This window comes from Rhineura floridana, chromosome 1 (assembly GCF_030035675.1).
Source record: "Rhineura floridana isolate rRhiFlo1 chromosome 1, rRhiFlo1.hap2, whole genome shotgun sequence".
NCBI classification, from domain to species: domain Eukaryota; kingdom Metazoa; phylum Chordata; class Lepidosauria; order Squamata; family Rhineuridae; genus Rhineura; species Rhineura floridana.
Genome location: NC_084480.1, coordinates 134550774 through 134570746, shown reverse-complemented (window position 1 = coordinate 134570746; position 19973 = coordinate 134550774). Strand labels below are relative to the sequence as shown.

Sequence of the window (19973 nt, the reverse complement as noted above, 5' to 3'; positions counted from 1 at the left end):
GAAGTGTTAGACCAATGCTTGGAGATGGTGATCGGCTGGATGTGGGCCACTGCATTGAGACTGAATCCTGAAAAGGCATGGGTATTCTGAGTTCTCGAGTCTGGGAGGTAGGGTCTGTCCTGGATGGGGTTGCAGTCCCTTGGAGGAGCAGGTTTGTAGTTTGAGGGTACTCCTGGATGCAGCATTGTAACTTGAGGCTCAGGTGCCCTCAGTGGCTAGGAGTGCTTATTTCCAGCCCTGTCTGGTTCACCAGAGATAACTTAGCCATTGTACTCCATGCTCTGGTAACGTCCAGATTGGATTATTGCAATGCACTCTGTGTGAGGCTGCCCTTGTCTTAAGAAATGCCAACTGGTCAAAATGCAGCAGCCAGATTATTGGCTGGAGTTCTATTTAGACCTCATATAACCCCTGTTTTAAAACAGCTGCATTGGTCACCAGTTTGTTTCCTGGCCCAGTTCAAAGTGATCACGCTTGTGTTTAAAGCCCTAAATGACTTAGGCCCCAAATATCTGAAAGACCATGTCCTTTCCTGGCAGAGTAAATCCAGAAGAGTCTTCACAGAGAAGGTTACTATTTTGCAGTTCAGTGGTTCACCACATGGGACAACCACATACAGATTCCAGCAGCTCCTGACAGGCAGCTGTGATAGAACAGCAGCAGACTGGAAACCTCTAGGTTTTATTATTATTAAAATTATAATGTGCTTTTTAGCTGGATTAACTCATTAAAAAGTTGATGTCAATTGCAATACAAAATCAACGATCTTCTGACTTGGAAAATGTCTAGTTGGGGTACTGCTGGTTTCAAGTTTGGGTAATTCCTTCTGGCACCCAGCAACAATTGCAAGGCATGGAGGGAATTGCTGATATAGAAGGTGGTGCTGGATCATTAGGAATAATTTGCTGAGTTTTGCTGAGAAGTTAGGTTTGTAGAATGATTTACCAATCAGAGAGGATAATGCTTTAGAGAGTGTCTGGAAATGATATGAACCTTATATTTGTGTATCTAAGTGAATTTTTGCTTAGTTAATGTGTGTTAGATAATAAAAATAGTTATCAATTATAACCTGGTACATGTATGTGTGTTCACCAACCAATGTATCCCCAAAGCATCTGATAGCAATTCCTGGAGTCCTGTCTGAACACTGAATAGTATGTGGCAATTTCCCACACCTTTCGATGCCATCTGTCCAGTGTGAGACCTTCCAGAGTTTTCCAGACCCATGCAATCACCGTTCTGGCAGCCACCAACAAGAAGCCAGTCACTGTATCTTTATATATTCTGTCGCCGCGGCGCGCGCCACCGCCGTTGCCGCTGTCGGCCTGCTTGCATGCGGGCGTTGTCGCTGCTGCCGTGGGGCGTGCCGCTGCGGTGGACTCTGCGCCGCGGCCCGCGCCGCCGTTGTCGCCGCTTGCCCGCTTGCGCGCGGGGCGTTTTCGCCGCTGCTGGGACCGTGTTGCTGCTGGGGACTTCGTCGCTGCGGCTCGTGTTGCCGCCATTGCCGCCGCTGGTTGCGGGCGTTTTCATCTTCGCCGAGGACCGTGCCGCTGCCCAGGATACTACCACTGCGGCTCCGCTGCCTTTGCCACTTCTCTGCTCGTGTGTGGGCGCTGTTGTTGCTGCTTGGGGCTGTGTTGCTGTCCTGGTGCCATCGCTGGCAGCTCGTTTTTGGCTGGGGGGCCCGAGACTGCCATTGTTGTTTGAAGAGGACTAATTAATTTTAACGTTGTTTGTTCGGTGTGTGTGTGCGTTACTGTTGGGTGAATGATTGTATGATTGCTTGTCTGTGTGAGTTTGTGTATTTTTAACATGTGCCTGGGAGAAAAGATTCCATCCTTCGTGGGGGTGCTTCGGGGGCCCCAATTAACGTAGTGACGGGTAATGGGAGGTATGGCGTTAGGAGGAGAACAGGCCAGGTAAGGGGAACTCATCCCAGACAAATTGTGTCTGTGCCTTGTTCCGTTCTCCTCATACCCACAGGTTTGTTGGTTGTCCTATCAGCCAGCTCTCGGATCTCCAAGTGCTGCTTTTGAATGCCAGGTCGGTACATAATAAAACCTCACTTGTCCATGATTTAATTCTGGAGGAGGGTGCCGACCTGGCATGTATAACCGAAACCTGGGTGGCTGATCAGGGAGGAGTTGCTCTTTCCCAGCTTTGTCCACCCGGGTATTTGGTTCAGCACTGTGGTAGATCTGAGGGCCGGGGAGGGGGGGTCGCTGTGGTCTATAGGAGTTCTTTCCCTCTCACCAAGCACCCTGTCCAGATGGCGACTGGTCTGGAATGTCTCCACCTTGTATTGGGCCAGGGAGACAGACTAGGAATACTGTTGGTGTACCATCCACCTTGCTGCCCAACAGCTTCCTTAGCTGAGCTGACAGAGATAGTCTCGGAGGTGCTCTTGAGATCCCCTAGACTTTTGGTACTGGGGGATTTCAACGTCCATGCCGAGGCTGTCTTATCTGGCGCAGCTCAGGACTTCATGGCCTCCATGACAACAATGGGGCTGTCTCAATTTTCTACCGGCCCAACGCATGTGTCGGGACATACTCTTGATTTGATCTTCGCCACTGGACATGGAGATGGTGATCTGGCGGTGGGGTGTTTTTCATCTACCCCATTGTCATGGACAGATCACCGCTTGCTGAGATTTAGACTTACAGCAGCTCTTTCCCTCTGCAAAGGTGGAGGATCTATTAAGTTGATCCGCTCCCGGAGCTGGATGGATCCCGCAGGTTTTCAGAGGGCTCTGGGAGATTTTCCGGCTGATAGGACTGGTCCTCCTGTCGAGGCCCTGGTCGCACTGTGGAATACGGAAATGACCCGGGCTATTGACACGATCGCTCCCGCGCGCCCCCTCCGCTGTAGAGCTCATACAGCTCCATGGTATACCCCGGAGCTGAGAGCGATGAAACAAGAGAGGAGGAGGCTGGAGTGCAGATGGAGGAAAACTCCCAGTGGATACAATCATGCCTTGGTAAGTGCCACCAATAAGTTGTATACAAAAGCGGTAAGGACAGCAAAGAAGCTTTATTTTGCTGCCTCTATTAGATCATCCCTATGCCGCCCAGCGGAGCTTTTTAAAGTCGTGCGTGGGCTCCTACACTCTGGCCCCCACGATACTACGGAAACATCGGAAGCCCGCTGCAACGAAATTGCTGGACACTTTCAAGATAAGATTGCATGTATCCGCAGGGATCTTGACTCCGATGTTGCGACAGATGAATCAGTTTGAAGTGTCCGGAGCACGGCCTTGTCCTTCATTATTGGATGAGTTTCAGTTGGTGCAGCTCGAGGAAGTGGACAAGGTGCTTGGAATGGTTCGGGCAACCACGTCTGTTCTGGATCCTTGCCCATCTTGGCTAGTGAAAGCTAGCAGGGCTGGGACCACCGGTTGGGCCAAGGAAGTGGTTAATGCCTCCTTGAGGGAGGGAGTAGTCCCTGGTAGCCTCAAGGAGGCAGTAGTGAGACCTCTTTTAAAGAAACCCTCCTTGGACCCAGATAACTTGAACAACTATAGACAGGTGGTGAATGTCCCTTTTTTGGGCAAGGTTTTGGAACGGGTGGTTGCCGGCCAGCTCCAGGCGCTCTTGGATGAAACCGATTATCTAGATCCGTTTCAATCCGGTTTTAGGCCCAGTTTTGGCACCGAAACAGCCCTGGTCGCCCTGTATGATGACCTTTGTCGGGAGAGGGACAGAGGGAGTGTGACTCTGTTGATTCTCCTTGATCTCTCAGTGGCGTTTGATACCATCGACCATGGTATCCTTCTGGGGAGACTCGCGGAGTTGGGTGTCGGGGGCACTGCTTGGCAGTGGTTCCGCTCCTACTTCCCGGACCGTCACCAGAAGGTAGTGCTTGGGGAACATCACTCGACACCATGGACTCTCCATTGTGGAGTCCCTCAGGGGTTGGTCTTGTCCCCCATGCTTTTCAACATCTACATGCAGCCGCTGGGTGCGGTCATCAGGAGTTTTGGAGTGCGTTGCCATCAATATGCTGATGACACGCAGATCTATTTCTCCTTTTCATCTTCCTCAGGTGAGTCTGTTGATGTGCTGAACCGTTGCCTGACCGCGATAATGGACTGGATGAGAGCTAATAAACTGAGACTCAATCCAGACAAGACCGAGACACTGCTGGTGAACGCCTTCCCTGCTCAGATGGTGGATGTTCACCCTGTTCTGGATGGGGTTACACTCCCCCTGAAAGAACAGGTATGTAGTTTGGGGGTTTTTTTCGATTCTTCCTTGTCTCTCGAGGCCCAAGTGGCCTCGGTGGCACGGTATGCATTTTACCATCTTCGTCTGGTAGCCCAACTACGCCCCTATCTGGACAGGGACGACCTCGCCTCCGTTGTTCATGCTCTGGTAACTTCAAGATTGGATTACTGTAATGCGCTCTACGTAGGGCTGCCCTTGAAGACAGTTCGGAAGCTTCAGCTGGTGCAGAACGCGGCTGCCAGACTATTGACGAGGACCAGTCGGTCTTCGCATATAACACCTATTCTGGCGCGTCTGCACTGGCTCCCTATTTGCTTCCGGGCGAGATTCAAGGTGCTGGTTTTGACCTATAAAGCCTTACACGGCGTGGGACCTCAATACCTTGTGGAACACCTCTCTTGCTATGAACCTACCCGTTCACTTCGTTCAGAATCTAAGGCCCTCCTCCGGGTACCAGCTCATCAGGAAGCCCGGAGGGTGGTTACTAGATCTAGGGCCTTTTCTGTGGTGGCCCCTGAGTTGTGGAACAGCCTCCCCAAAGAGGTACGCCTGGCGCCTACACTTCTATCTTTCCAGCGCCAGGTAAAGACCTTTTTATGCTCCCAGGCATTTTAATCTTTTAATTTTCTTAATCTTTCTACTTTTAACATGTATCCTTCTTAATTTGTGTTGTATTTCGTTTTTGTTGTGCTTTCTGTTGTTTGTTTGTACATGTTTTTGTGATTTTTTACTATGATATATTGTATTTTATCTTGTTTGTTCACCGCCCTGAGAGCTATTCTGCTAAGGGCGGTATATAAATTGAAATAATAAATAATAATTGAAATAATAAAGTGTATTAATGCATATGGTACCATAACTAACTTCAATCAATTCTTTTTAGAACATTGCATTGACCTATTTGAAGCTTTGATATGAAAGTGATCTCCCTTTATCATGGTAATTATATTGGACCTTTGGTTCAAGCCAATCTTTGGTGACAAAGATTTTCTGAGGTGCTGGCAGGGCACAGGGATCAGTCACATGTGCAACATCAAACATGCGTTCCTTAAGACTTTTAATTCTTCTGGTATGCATAGGATCAATATATGTTTTCCAATTTGGTTACTTTCTCTTCTAGGCAAGGCTATGCCCCTCACCTCACCCAAGTCACTGATTCTAGAAAAGGCTACAGTAGCAGTGAATCAGCCTTATATATATATATAAACAGTGCATTGTTTCTAAATCAGTTTCTACCATGTAACACCTTGCATCACGAAAGAGAGTAAACTGTTTCACATTAATCCTTATAGATTTGCTATCTTTATTCAAAGATGAAAACAAAACATTAAAATCAAAACATCTGCTATGTAAACTACTCATAGCAGCAAGACTAACAATATTACAACACTGGAAAAATCAAGATGGACTTAACCTGCAAATCTGGTTCAACAAAATATGGACGATAGCTATACTAGACAAAATCACGCTACATCTTCGATTTCTAAGAGGTGCAGCAAAACCGGAATTGTTTACGTCAGTATGGTGGAACTATATGGAATACACCTCACAACGAGACCTACATACCCAGCTTTCTTCATCTGCAAAAACTATCTGGTTTTCCTAAAGAAATAATAATACTCCAATTTTAAACCATCTCATGATAATATTGTATTTAATTTTTACTTACTACAGTAATCACCTGTATACCAATACTTACCAATATACTTTCCATAACATAGCACATAAACCGAATCAAAACAGGAATTGGCTCTAAAGTAGGGGGAGGGGGAGGGGGGAGGGTATTAAAGTTAAATTGATGTATTTTTGTATCATTATATTATTCATGTTAAATTACTATAAAATCAATAAAAAACAACTTTAAAAAAAAATACCAGTGTAACAGGAAGTGCATTCCTGAGTAATGTCAGATAGTGGTGATAGAGAGGCAGCAAATCTTTTTCTGAGTTAAGAATCATGAGTTTTCATTTGATCTTATTCCGTTGATGAATTGCTTCCCATAATAACATCTCGAAGCAATTTCCAAATTATCATAGAATCATAGAATAGTAGAGTTGGAAGGGGCCTATAAGGCCATCGAGTCCAACCCCCTGAGCAATGCAGGAATCCAAATCAAAGCATTCCCGACAGATGGCTGTCCAGCTGCCTCTTCAATGCCTCCAGTGTCGGAGAGCCCACCACCTCTCTAGGTAATTGATTCCATTGTCGTATGGCTCTAACAGTTAGGAAGTTTTTCCTGATCTCCAGTCAAAATCTGGTTTCCTGCAACTTGAGCCCATTATTCCGTGCCCTGCACTCTGGGACGACTGAGAAGAGATCCCAGCCCTCCTCTATGTGACAACCTTTCATGTACTTGAAGAGTGCTATCATATCTCCCTTCAGTCTTCTCTTCTCCAGGCTAAACATGCCCAGTTCTTTCAGTCTCTCCTCATAGGGCTTTTTTCCAGTCCCCTGATCATCTTTGTTGTCCTCCTCTGAACCTGTTCCAGTTTGTCTGCATCCTTCTTGAAGTGCGGAGACCAGAACTGGACGCAGTATTCAAGATGAGGCCTAACCAGTGCTGAATAGAGGGGAACTAGTACTAGTGCAATTTGGAAACTATACTTCTGTTAATGCAGCCTAACATAGCATTTGCCTTTTTTGCAGCCACATCACACTGTTGGCTCATATTCAGCTTGTGACCAATGACAATTCCAAGATCCTTCTCACATGTCGTACTGCTGAGCCAAGTAGCCCCCATCTTATAACTGTGCATTTGGTTTCTTTTTCCTAAGTGTAGAACTTTGCATTTATCCCTGTTGAATTTCATTCTGTTGTTTTCAGCCCAATGCTCCAGCCTATCAAGGTCCCTTTGAATTTTGTTTTTGACTTCCATGGTATTAGCTATGCCCCCCAACTTTGTATCATCTGCAAATTTGATAAGCATGCTTTGTATCTTCTCATCCAAGTCGTTAATAAAAATGTTGAAGAGCACGGAGACCAGGACCAATCCCTGTGGTACCCCACTCATTACGTCTGTCCAGTTTGAGAAGCAACCATTGATTAGCACTCTTTGAGCATGATTCTGGAGCCAACTGTGAATCCATCTGATAGTTGTTTCATCCAGCCCACATTTAGCTAGTTTGCTAATTAGAATATCATGGAGCACTTTGTCAAAAGCTTTGCTGAAGTTGAGATATATTATGTCCACAGCATTCCCACAGTCTACAAGGGAGGTTACCCGATCAAAAAATGAGATGAGATTAGTTTGGCAGGATTTGTTCTTCATAAATCCATGTTGGCTCCAAGTAATCACTGCATTGCTTTCAAGGTGCTTACAGATTGACTGCTTTATCATCTGCTCCAGAATTTTTCCAGGGATTGATGTTAGGCTGACTGGGCTGTAGTTCCCTTGTTTCTCCTTCTTGCCCTTTTTGAAGATGGGGACAACATTAGCTCTCCTCCAGTCATCCGGTACTTCACCGGTCCTCCATGATTTCACAAAGATAATAGACAGCAGTTCTGAGAGTTCTTCAGCCAGTTCCTTCAATACTCTAGGATGCAGTTTATTGGACCCTGGAGATTTGAACTCGTTCAAAGTGATTAGGTATTCCTTGACCATTTGTCTATCAATCTCAAGGTCCAATCCTGACCCTTCTACTTCATGTTTCCCAGGAGGGTCATAGGCCCTTTTTTGGGAGAAGACTGAGCGAAAGTAGGAATTGAGGACTTCTGCCTTTTCTTTGTCATCTGTTATCATTTTGCCATCGTCATTGAGTAGCTGTGCCACCATTTCTTTTCTCTGTCTTTTACTATGGACGTACCTGAAGAAAGCTTTTTTGTTGCTTTTAGCATCCCTTGCTAGTCTCAGCTGAATGCCACTGAATTTTGCCAGAAGCAAATATGGATGTTCCTCCATTGAAGAAACATAAAGGAATGTCGAGTGAGGCAAAAACAAGTTACCATTAAGACTACTGAAATTTCTCCATAGAGGAGGAGGGTGAGTGGTGGCCTCCATGGACCTAAGTTATCACAGATATTCACTTAAAGTGAACTTTTGAGATGAATTCATGCTTGAGGAAAACAAAAGGAAAGGGGAACAAATTCGTTGAAAACATATCAGGATTTTTCAGTGAAAATTATCAGTTTTGTTGGGCGAACTTCCATGAAGCACCGCTCCCCCATCACTTCCACCATTCTCTGCATAAGAGTGTTATATATGATCTAGGTTGCCCTCTTAGTACATACAGAGCTATTGTTGGGTGTAACAGGCTTGGCCAGTGCTGCCACATTGCTGAATCGCTCAGCAATATACAGACATTTTATGGCAATTCAGGACTGCCTCTTCAAAGACCTTGATATGAATTTTTTTCCTGAACATAGAAACTGTTCCTACTGTCTAGGGAAAAACAATATAAGAGGCGTTGTTTGCTGGAGTTAAAAAACACCCTTCCCAAAATGTAACTGGATTAATTGAAACACATTTTAATCTGATATTTTATTCGAGCAAGAACCTTCCAATCTGCCTGTAAATTTCAGCATCAATTCTAGTTACAGGTCTTATCAACTTTGCCCAATGTGTGGAAAGTTTCTTGACTCCCATTAGGAATGGAAAGATCTGTCATTTTCAGTGCTCTTAGTTTCTCATTCTTCCAATCTTAAATTCAGTTCCTCACATTTTTGCAACAATTTGTAATTTTAAAAAAATAGAAAACCTCATGAAAATTTTCCAGCATTTTGGTGTGAATTTCTCCAAATAATTAGTTTTGACTAATGTACTTATTTTTGCAAGCAATTTATCCTAATATAGTGCATTGTTGTATGTCGTTTTCACTGAGATATTCATTTCTTTGCACACTTTTCCCTAAAATATGCATTTTTGTAAACAGTGGAAAATTGCATTGCAAAATTCACATAAGTGCAATTTTCAAAGGATGGCTGTGTTTCACTTTTCATATTGTTTTGGAAAGTGAATTTAATAGATTCAGCTTTTAATGTGAACTAAATCAAATTTATCTCCCATCCCTGCTCCCAGCAGACTCTCCAGCACTGACAAGTGGGACCTAGCATCCATAGTATAGCTAGACTAACAAACACTGGATTAATGTTAACTGGGTTGAGATGTGCAGAAGGTCCCAGAGAAATGCCACTAGTCTTATCCAAACTCCTTTTTTCTCTTGAAATTCCTAGAATGTGTTGCTTGAGTAGGAGCCTCTAAATTGCCCTCAAAAATTGCTTTATGGAATATTTAGTGGAAAGCAAGGGACATGCAAAAGCCCTTTGACAAATTTCTCTACTTATATCAAAACCTCCCTTGAAATTAATCAGTTTTGCTTGAGGTAAACTTTGTTGGTTGGCAACTCTGCTCAAGGAGCCATTGATTTTTGAGTGCAAGTGTTCTCTACATTTGTGTGTGTGTTGGTATATATGTGAAGATCTCACACATTTTATGGAGAGCTTCTTGCATTACACAAAGTGGATTAGACAAATTCATGGCGCATAGGGCTATCAATGACTATTAGCTATGAAAACTCCATGGTTGGAGGCAGCATGATTCCAAATAGTGGGGGGAAGAATACTTTTGCATTCAGGTCCTGGTTGCAAGTTTCCCATGGGCATCTGATTGGCTCCTTTGAGAACAGGATGCTGGACTAGATGGGCCATTGGGCTGTTTCAGCAGGCTGTTCTTATGCTCTTGTGTTCTTATGAGTTCTTGATGGGGAAGATGAACAAGTTGTACCTTTATATCAGCAGTGGGGAATCTTGGTTCTCCAACCGTTGTTGGACTCCAACTCCCATCAGCCCCAGCCAGCATAGCCAATGGTCAAGGATGGTAGGAGCTGATGTCTAACAACAGGTGGAGGGCCACAGGTTCTCCATCCCTGCTTTACATGTTTCCCCTGGCAGCACCAAAAGCAGCAGTCAGAATTTCTTTGCTCATATGATTCTCAGCATTTTCCCCATGTGTGTAAAATATATGGAGTCTCTTGGTGAGTTGAGTTCATTCTTAATTGCTAATGATGCTGCAGCCTAAAATCATTTGCATCTCGGTAAATTGAAACAGACATCTGGTGATTTACTTTGAGACACACCAGGCCTGACCATAGCAAGAGCTGGCACTATCTACGTGAGTTTCATGGTTTGATCAGGCAAAGGAAATAAAGGAAGCAAACTTGTTGCATCTGTTTCTGTTCTACCATCCACTCTTCAGTATACAGACATGTGGGTCTTGTTCATTTCTTCCCTTCTATGCAGTTTAAACCATTTGGTCATTGGTGCACCTATCCCACAATTTCTCAATTTTAAAGAATGCTATTAAAGATATAAGGGTTAAAGATATAAGGGTCCCTGTGAGAGAGGTGACCCTGGAAGGGGTCCCTGTGAGAGAGGAGACCCCGGAGATTGGAATAGGGGTCCCTGTGAGAGAGGAGACCCTGGAGACTGGAATAGGGGTCCCTGTGAGAGAGGAGATCCCGGAGATTGGAACAAACGTGGAACAGGAACAAGATTTGGAGTCTATGGACTTTAGAAATAAAATCTATTGTTTGGAACTCAATGTTATCTCTGAAGAAATTAATGAAGACTCTAGAGATAAAGTTATCAATGGCATGGATTATCTTCTGGACTGGAATGATGTGATGGAGCCCAATATAGAGAAAATCTATGGAATTAACTGCAGCCATGTGACAATGGAAAAACTTTTAAGAGATGACCTAGTGTATTTTGAAAAAAAGAACAGAGATATGATTTTACAGCAGTATTTCAGCAACTTATTCAGAATGGATGGCAAGAAAATATTTGGGATAGAGGTAATTCCCATCAGACTCTTATTATATGACTATGGCTTTGACAGCAAGATTATTATGGAATACTGATAATGGAAGATTGGATATTGAAATTACTGGACTTAACAAGACTACTGAAGATGGAAGATGGAAAATGGAACTAATAGAGATAATAGAACAATGGCTACTGAAATTACTGAACCTAACAGATTCTGATGTGATGGATTAATTGAAATGTTTATTTTGACTATGGTTATGACAATAAGATTATCACAATTAGTAATGAGATGGATTAATCGATATGCTTATCTGGAAAAAAAAAATTGATAGATATATTTCTTAAAGAATTGAAACCCCTCTTTGACTTTTTGTGGAAAGAATAAAGTAATGTTTATGAGATTTGATGATTAAGTAAGATAACTACTGGAGGAAAGTGATTTTATAATATGACTTAAGAGACAGGATTGCTATATATTATAGACTTATAACTGATTTGATCTTTGACAAATGGGAAGTCAATATTTTACTCTTTATTTTTTATTTTTTTTTTTCTTCTTTTCTTTTTTTCTTTTTGTTTAACTATTTTTGATTTTGTTTTTTGTCTTTGAATGTTTTATGATTTTGTCTTGTATGTTTTATGAAAATCTGAATAAAAATTATTGAAAAAAAAAAAAAAAAGAATGCTATTGTAATCCAGATCTTTAAATGTCCTGAAACACAAATAGAAATAGGTTTGCTTTAAAACTATGCCAAACATGTGTACTGAGACTACAGATTATGGGAAAAAAACTCACAGAAGATTTTCAGGGATATTAATGCACCCAGTCTCCTTTTATTTCCCTATTGAGCTCAAAGGGAAAAGACCACATACAGGCTGAATCCCTCCATCTGCAAGGCCTGACACTTTTATTCATTGTTTGGCTTGCATAACTTGCAAAGGGGTTTTAGCACCCAGATGTTTAACATCATACAATCAAAGGGAATCATTTCATTATATAAAAACAACATTGAAAGCATAACACCCCAGCATTAGAAGTCGTCAGAGTGTATGGCCTGATCAAACTTTGGTTGCTACCATACCCATCTCACCATTTCATGGGAACACATTAACATGTATCAAGGTTAATGTGTCTTTAATGGGACATATCCTTTGAAATATTTGCCATGCAGGTGTCTTTGAACTCAAATGTTTATATTCAGGTAGAGTGTAAAGTATCCAAATAGAAATCATGTGACATTGCTAATTCAGTTTATGAAATTTGCATGGTTTACTTTTTTAAAGTGATTAGACATTGTAACATGTACCAGAATCAACTATGGTGTCATTTTCCTACACATACACTAAAATGAATGGGATGGAACCACATCCAGCTGGCCCCAACCTGACAGTGCCATCCCATAATTGGCTTCACCCTACATGCATTGAGCAGAATGTTTGAGACCTCCAACTGCATGGAGTGCATGCACATGCACACCTGTACATGGTATGTGGTGCCCTTTCCATTCAGTGTGTGGACTTTGAAGACATGGCCAGTGTATCATAATGATGTCAGGGATGGAGCCAAGAGGACATGATCTAGTCCCCTCCATGTCTGTTGTACTTGTGGTGAAATGTCCAAAGAAGGCTAGCATGTACTGTAAAATCAAAGTTTGAATTTGGTGCTATGTAAACTGTAGTTGGTCAGTGATGTGGTATAGACTCGATGGCCATATGTAGGCCCCTTCCAACTCTACTATTCTATGATTCTATAATGTTATTTGATTAAGTGGTCCTGCATTTTAAGGAATACTGGCATTGTTTGCTAACACATTTGGAAAGGTGTTACACTCCCAAGCCTGCTTTATGTGAGAGAGGGCTGTTTTTGCCATCATTTTTTAGAGCAGGGGTGGGGAACCTTTGGACCTCCAGATGTTGCTGAACTACAACTCCCACAAGCTCCAGCAAGGATGGTCAATGGCCAGGGATGATGGGACTTGTAGTTCAGCAACATCTGGAGGGCCAAAGGCTCCCCACACCTGTCTTAGAGCAAGAGTGGGGAAACGTTTTCTGCCTGAGGGCCACATGCCTTTCTCAGCAACCTTGCAGGGGCCACATGCCAATGATGAATGGGGCCAGAAGCAAGAGTGAGCAGAAGAATGAATGTGAATTTAACTTTGTACAGTGGATTAGTGTCTACACACTCTCACACATCTCTCTCCTTCATCCAGGCAAGCAAGACCCGTTGTCTGTGTTCGACACATTCCAGCAAGGCAAAAACAGTCAAGGAAGGTGTGACTCTAGGCTGTTGAGGGGTATAGCCTGGGGAGAGCAGGTGAATGACATGGGGAAGAGCCCCAAGGGTCTGATAGAGAAGCCTGGAGGGTTCTCCACCCCATCTTAGAGGGATGCAGTACAAGGAACAGGTTAATCTAGATGCATTGGCTCATGCAGCATGCTCACTCATGTACCTAGTTTCTGAGAATGCAGTATTAGCTGGTTGCCAGTGGAACAGTCTAAGAATTATTTGAGCTCCATTCCTAAACTGGCCATGGAAGGACATTTTTTGCCTACTCCACCGGGTTCATAATAATTGGTTTTATTTGACATTAAGCCACAACTGGCCGGTTTAGTGTAGATTTGAGGGAAAGAGAGACAATCGAGTGAGCATGAGGCATTGAAATGATAAAGGGAGGATTACCCAAACCAACCACTTGTGGATTATCACAATACCTCAGTTAACAAAGTAGATGTGTTCCTGGACATTACTTCTTTAACAGAACCTTTGGCACCAGAGATAAGAATAACATAAAATGAGTAGAGAGAGGTTCTTACACCACAAAAAAGAAGAGCAGTTCACGTTTCAGCCAATTTTTTATTCAAAACTAACAATACACATGTCTGAAATAAAATAAGCAAGTCAAGTAAGCCTTGCATAAGTAAACCAAAACTTTTGAATCTTCTAGAGGCTCCTTGAATGTTTCTTTGAAAATGCATCCAGGGATGCCCGCCTTGCCTTTTTTCTTTTATCGTGTGGCATCTCACTGTAGCAGTCTAAAGCTCCGAGCACAGTTAAATCAATCTATTTACTCTTATCTCTTCTGGGGAAGTGAAAGGGGAGGATTGTAGCAAATCAAAGTAATGGCATTATGGACAAGAATGGTAGAATCTAGGGACATAAAAACAAGGAACTGGAATTTGCCAATCAGAAATGCCCCATTTATGTGCCAGAATGGTGATGTAATTCTTTTTTTATACAATCAAAGGATGTATTTAAATATCTAGAATGGTAATACCTTGAACAGGGGTGACTAACCAGCACCCCCCTTCCAGATATTGTTGGAGTATTACTCATTCTGAATATTGGCCATGCTGATGGGGCTGATAGCAGGAGGACCAAACGTTAGTCTCCCCTGATCTAGAAATGGAGAGAGAGCTTGAATTGCTATCCAAATTGCAGTATTTCAGAAATGGATTGTTCTCTTTATATGTGGTTTATGGATAACAGGATGATAAGGAATTAGCAAACTGGTTGGCTGGGATTGAGGAGGAAGGACAAAGGGGGGCTGAGATTTTAATCTTGTTGGGGTATGGGGAGTATTGCTCCTACCTGTTAATTTTACTGCTTTCTCAGTAACCTATGAAGTTGACTTACAGGAAACAGACGATTCAGGTGAACCTGACCCGTAACTGATATTGGATCATCATGATCTGCCATACACAGTTGCCATAGATCAGCTCTGCACGTGACTGATAATGAAATAGGGGGTTGGGCTATTTTGCTTCTAGTGCTATCGAAAACCAACCCCCTTTTTTCTGCATATATTTATATTTTCCAGCATGCTGGCTTTGCATATTCAGGGCATATTGACAAAAATGGATCAAGAGTTTCACTATGCAGATAAAAAAAAATGGTTGCCCATCGAATGCAGTTTATTATTCACAGTTGTGCATCATGCCTTATTTGTGCATCTTGTTCCCCTTTTGAAAAAATGCACATTGAAATCACTAGTGCACATCACATGCTGTATTGCCATAACTACACATCAACTTGGGCATTCAGCCTCTGCTCCCCCTCCATCTGCTGCCTATCCGTGACATCCATTAGCAACAGCAAATATTCACACTGTAGAAAGGCAACCTCAGATATAAACATCATTAGCTTTTAAAATGATACAGCACAGAAAAAAATTAGCACAGATAATGTTAGTACTTAAAGGACATGATTTGATTAATCTGGTACATGGGTTTCTTTCTTCTTTTTTTTGCCAACCCTTCCATTACAGGTTTAGAGGACATGTGAGGTCCCCCTCCCAAGTCTTTAAGGTGTCGGATCCAGCCCAGGGATTTTGGCATCTGAACCCAAATGTAGACCGATGGCTGTGATCTTCAGGATCTCTGAGGTCAGTGGCTGGACCTGAAAGAAAAGGCAGTTGTCATCCAGTTAATCCAGGCCTGGTTAAACCAGAGATTTCATGGTGCCTTTTAATCACAGAGGCAGATGTTGCAATACTCTGATCCCTTTCTGTCTCTGAAGACAAATAGGAGGGCTCTGATGGCTTGAGCATCCCATGGTAGATAAAAGGTTAGGTGCCAGCCTCAAACCTTGGCTCAAGCCCTAGAGTCCTTGCCATGAACGTGGAACTCTGCATCACTCCAACCTGATCACACAGGTTTAGATCTCCTGATTTCTCTATTTCGGGTGCCTTCTGTCCTGTACCTCAGCCAGGCTTATAGTCTTGTAGGAAAGGTAGACAGCTTCAGTTTTTTCTTCTACTTGGTTTCCACCTCTTGATCCTCCCCTTCTGCCTCTGCTTGCAGCATTCAAGCACCCATCTGTTGAAAAACCTAACCCAGTATGATGTTTTGCATGGCACAGGTGTTTTATGAAAGGTGTGGGCTGGATGGCTGTGGGCAGGTTCAATAGCCAGCATGCTCCTTCTGTACTTCGGAGATTATTAAAATGCAGTCAACAAGTTGATGACTAGGAAAAAAAGTGAATTGACACACAAGCACCTTTTTGGTTTCATCCCTTTGATGAAACTCGGTTGCATAATGTAGCCAATTATGAATGCAATTTACAACCCAGTTTCATAAGCACTATCATATTTAGTAGTTCCTCATTTCCTTGACAAGCTAATTCTCCTTGAATGTACGCAGTACTTTTATTTCCCCCCCCCCCTACTGGCTTCAATTAGACACCTGCCCTGTGTATTAAACTCAACATGCACCTGTCTGTGCTATTAATCACCTGCCTATCTGTCAGAAGTGTCATCTCAGTAAAAACACCTGTAGAAACAGAAGCCACATATCTTCTCTTAGCTGACACCAAGCACTCAAATTTCACAGTAGCTCAATGAATAAAATCAGTGGGCCTTTGAAAGCTCAGACTTTGGTTCGTTGCAATAGAGACTTCATTGCCATCACATGGCTCCTTCACACATTATTTTTAAGCACATCATCTGGCCTGTTCTCATACTTGCCATCCAACAGCCTTTGCGTTTAATAGGACATGGATCTCTACATAAACCTTTTACTCAGAATACAACATAACATTTCTTTGGGGGCATGTGCTTAAGTTGGTATATGTGTACAATCAAATCCTACAATTTTCAACCTCCAAAAATGGGGTGAAAGGATTGTAGAAGCCAGGAGGATATACGTTTACTTCAATATGTTTGTACTGTTCATCCAGGAATGACATTACACATCATAATGATAGCAAATGTGTTCAAAGGTGCACATCCCACCTGAAATATAATAGTTTGGGATTAGTGAGTGCATGGAGTGGCCTTTAAGGTTGCTGGATAAAATGTTTAAAAAACAGGACAATAACATTTTTATTTTAAAGGAAACTTTGGAGCCAGGACATTTATTCTATGGAATGCAGTTATAAAGTTTTATATAAGTAAAAAATGAGGCTACTGTAAGGACAGAATATGGAGAAACCAATTTGTTCCCCATCAGAAAGGGTGTGAGACAGGAGTGTATTTTATCACCCTGTTTGTTTAATCTATATGCAGAACATACCATATGGAAAGCAGAACTGGACCAAGATGAAGGAGGTGTGAAAACTGGAGGGAGAAATATCAACAATTTAAGATATGCAGACAATACCATACTACTAGCAGAAACCAGTAATGATTTGAAATGAATGCTGATGAAAGTTAAAGAGGAAAGCACAAAAGCAGATCTGCAGCTGAATGTCAGGAAGACTAAAGTAATGACAACAGAAGATTTATGTAACTTTAAAGTTGACAATGACGTTGAACTTGTCAAGGATTATTAATACCTTGGCACAGTTATTAACCAAAATGGAGACAATAGTCAAGAAATTAGAAGGCTAGGATGGGAGGGAAGCTGTGAGAGAGCTGGAAAATGTCCTCAAATGCAAAGATGTATCACTGAACACTAAAGTCAGGATCATTCAGATGATGGTATTTCCGATCTCTATGCACGGATGTGAAAGTTGGACAGTGAAAAAAGCGGATAAGAGAAAAATAAACTCATTTGAAATGTGGTGTTGAAGGAAAGCTTTGTGCATACCATGGACTGTGAAAAAAACAGATAATTGGGTGTTAGAACAAATTAAACCAGAACTATCACTAGAAGTTAAAATGATGAAACTGAGGTTATCATACTTCGGACACATAATGAGAAGATATGATTCACTAGAGCAAAATGCGTTCTATGTTTTTAATTGACCGTGCCCACCTTGCCTTAAAATGAAGTGGTTTAAACATAGGAGGCTGAAAACATGCATCCTCTTTTTTCCAACAGCTAGAGTCATTGCTGAGGTAGCAACATATTGGAATCAGTCTGATTTTACATCAAACTGCAGTTTCAGATTCCACTGTTAATGCACCCAAAATAGAAATAGAACATAACCTCCAATTTGAAACACAAAAGGCTGTCTTCACCATCATATGACACTGACCTATAAGAAGACTTTGAAATTAATAAAAATAAATTTGACACATTTCTAGGATGACTAATGAGGGAAATAAACTTTTCTAGTTTAGATTCTCTGTAGAAACATTAGTAAGACAGGAAAGAAGCAAAATAAGAACACCAACAAACATACAAAAATATAATTCTCTATCTTTGGAGATGGCAGGTGTTGCCACCACTCCCCATATGCTCAGAGGTACATGTTACCAAATTCTTCCAAGCTACGCAGCAAGTGGATTGGACTGTGAAAGACCAACCCAAATGGTGTTTGCATTTTGACCAATTTGTAGGGAAGTCCAATATCTCAGAGAGGAGTTTATGTCTCCTGCTCCCCTGGTGCATTCACTATAGCTGCCCAATTTCCCTGCTTTTTAAAGTTGGATAGAAATAGATGTGAGCTATAGGTACGTTCTTAATCTGCAAGTTTTTTTGCCTATTAGTGAATTATACTTACGTTTAGGGCAGTCATGGTTGAAGCAGAAGTGGGACCATGCTACTGGCTTTGCTCCTGCCATGTGCCTGGCCTAGTCCCACCTTCTGATATCCACACATTGAGCACAGACATCTCAGAACCCCTAGATATGAATAGCTGCTTGTATATAGGGGCTTTACAACAGGAGTGTGGAACATTTTTCAGCCCAAGGGCCACATTCCTTTCTGAGCAACCTTCCAGGAATCACATGCCAGTGCTATGCAGGGCCAAAGCTAAAAGTGGGTGGAGGAACAAATGTAATTTGTACCTTTGTACAGTAGGCTAGTTTCTGTACATCACAGGAGGGAGGGCACCTTGGCCCTCCAGATGTTGATGCACTATGTCTCCTGTCAGCCTTGACTGTTGGCCATGCTGTCTGGGGCTGATCAGAGATGTAGTTCAGCATCATCTGGAAGGCGAAAGGTTTTCCATCCCTGCTATACACACTCCTCTCCTTCCTCCATCCAGGCAAACAAGAAGCTTTGAAGGACACATTCCAGCCAGGCAAAAACAGTCAAGGAGGGTTCAAAGCAGGGCAAGTAAGTAGTGTGGCCTGGGGAGAGGGGAGGGGGCTCAGGAGGGTGTGTGGCATTTGGCCTTAAGACCTAAGTCTCCCCAACGCTGGCATAGGGGAACTCATTTCTTATGATGCCAAGAGGTCCACATATGCCCCATAGCACCTCAAGGTTCGGAACAAGCTGCATCTTGGTCTTTCCTACTGTGCCTTTCACAGCAGCCAACTTTGCAGTAGTAATGGTGAAGCATTTCAGAAACCAAATTTTGCCCCCTATTTGTGATGCGGATATGGTTAACCTATTAACCAAACAATAGCCATGTCAGTTCTTAATAGCCATATGAATAAATTGTAGTCAAAGTAAAACTTAATACATGTTGATCATTTGGACACTTGGCATTCACCATAATTTTTCACCCTGATCCATCAAAGGGAGATCAGTATACAGAAACAGGCTTCCATGCAGTTAGTCAATGCTTAGCATGGATAGACAGCCAGATGCATGTGCAAATCAGGATGTGAATCCAGACATCACTGAACTAGCTGAATGTAGCTTTTGATGTGGATAAAGGAATTCTTTTCCATCTGGGTTACTAGGTATATTATTATTATTATTATTATTGTTATTGTTGTTGTTATTATTATTGATGGCATTTATATACCGCCACATAGCCAAAGCTCTCTGGGCGGTTTACAACAATTAAAAACAAATATACAGATTTGTGGCTTCACAAAAAGCTTAGAGATGACCTGAAAACAAAAAAGGACACAGACAGGAAGTGGAAAGAAGGCCAGGCCACAAAGGAAGAGTACAGGCAGGTATCACAGAATTGCAGGGATGGTGTCAGGAAGGCTAAAGCTGAGAATGAGCTGAGGTTAGCGAGGGATGCTAAAAGCAACAAAAAAGCTTTCTTCAGGTACATCCATAGTAAAAGACAAAGAAATGAAATGGTGGCACAGCTACTCAGTGAGGATGGCAAAATGATAACAGATGACAAAGAAAAGGCAGAAGTCCTCAATTCCTACTTTTGCTCAGTGTTCTCCCAAAAAAGGATCTGTGACCCTCCCG

The 19973-nt window shown here is 42.5% G+C and overlaps 1 long non-coding RNA gene across 1 annotated transcript; it reads right to left on the bottom strand.

Annotated features, from left to right (window-relative positions):
- Positions 1-13822: 13822 nt before the first annotated feature.
- Positions 13823-18541, bottom strand: LOC133380893 (uncharacterized). Its single transcript, XR_009761579.1, has 2 exons — positions 18373-18541; positions 13823-15384 (listed from the first exon to the last, which is right to left on the bottom strand). It is a non-coding gene; the product is annotated as an uncharacterized LOC133380893 (long non-coding RNA).
- Between the last annotated feature and the right edge of the window lie 1432 nt (positions 18542-19973).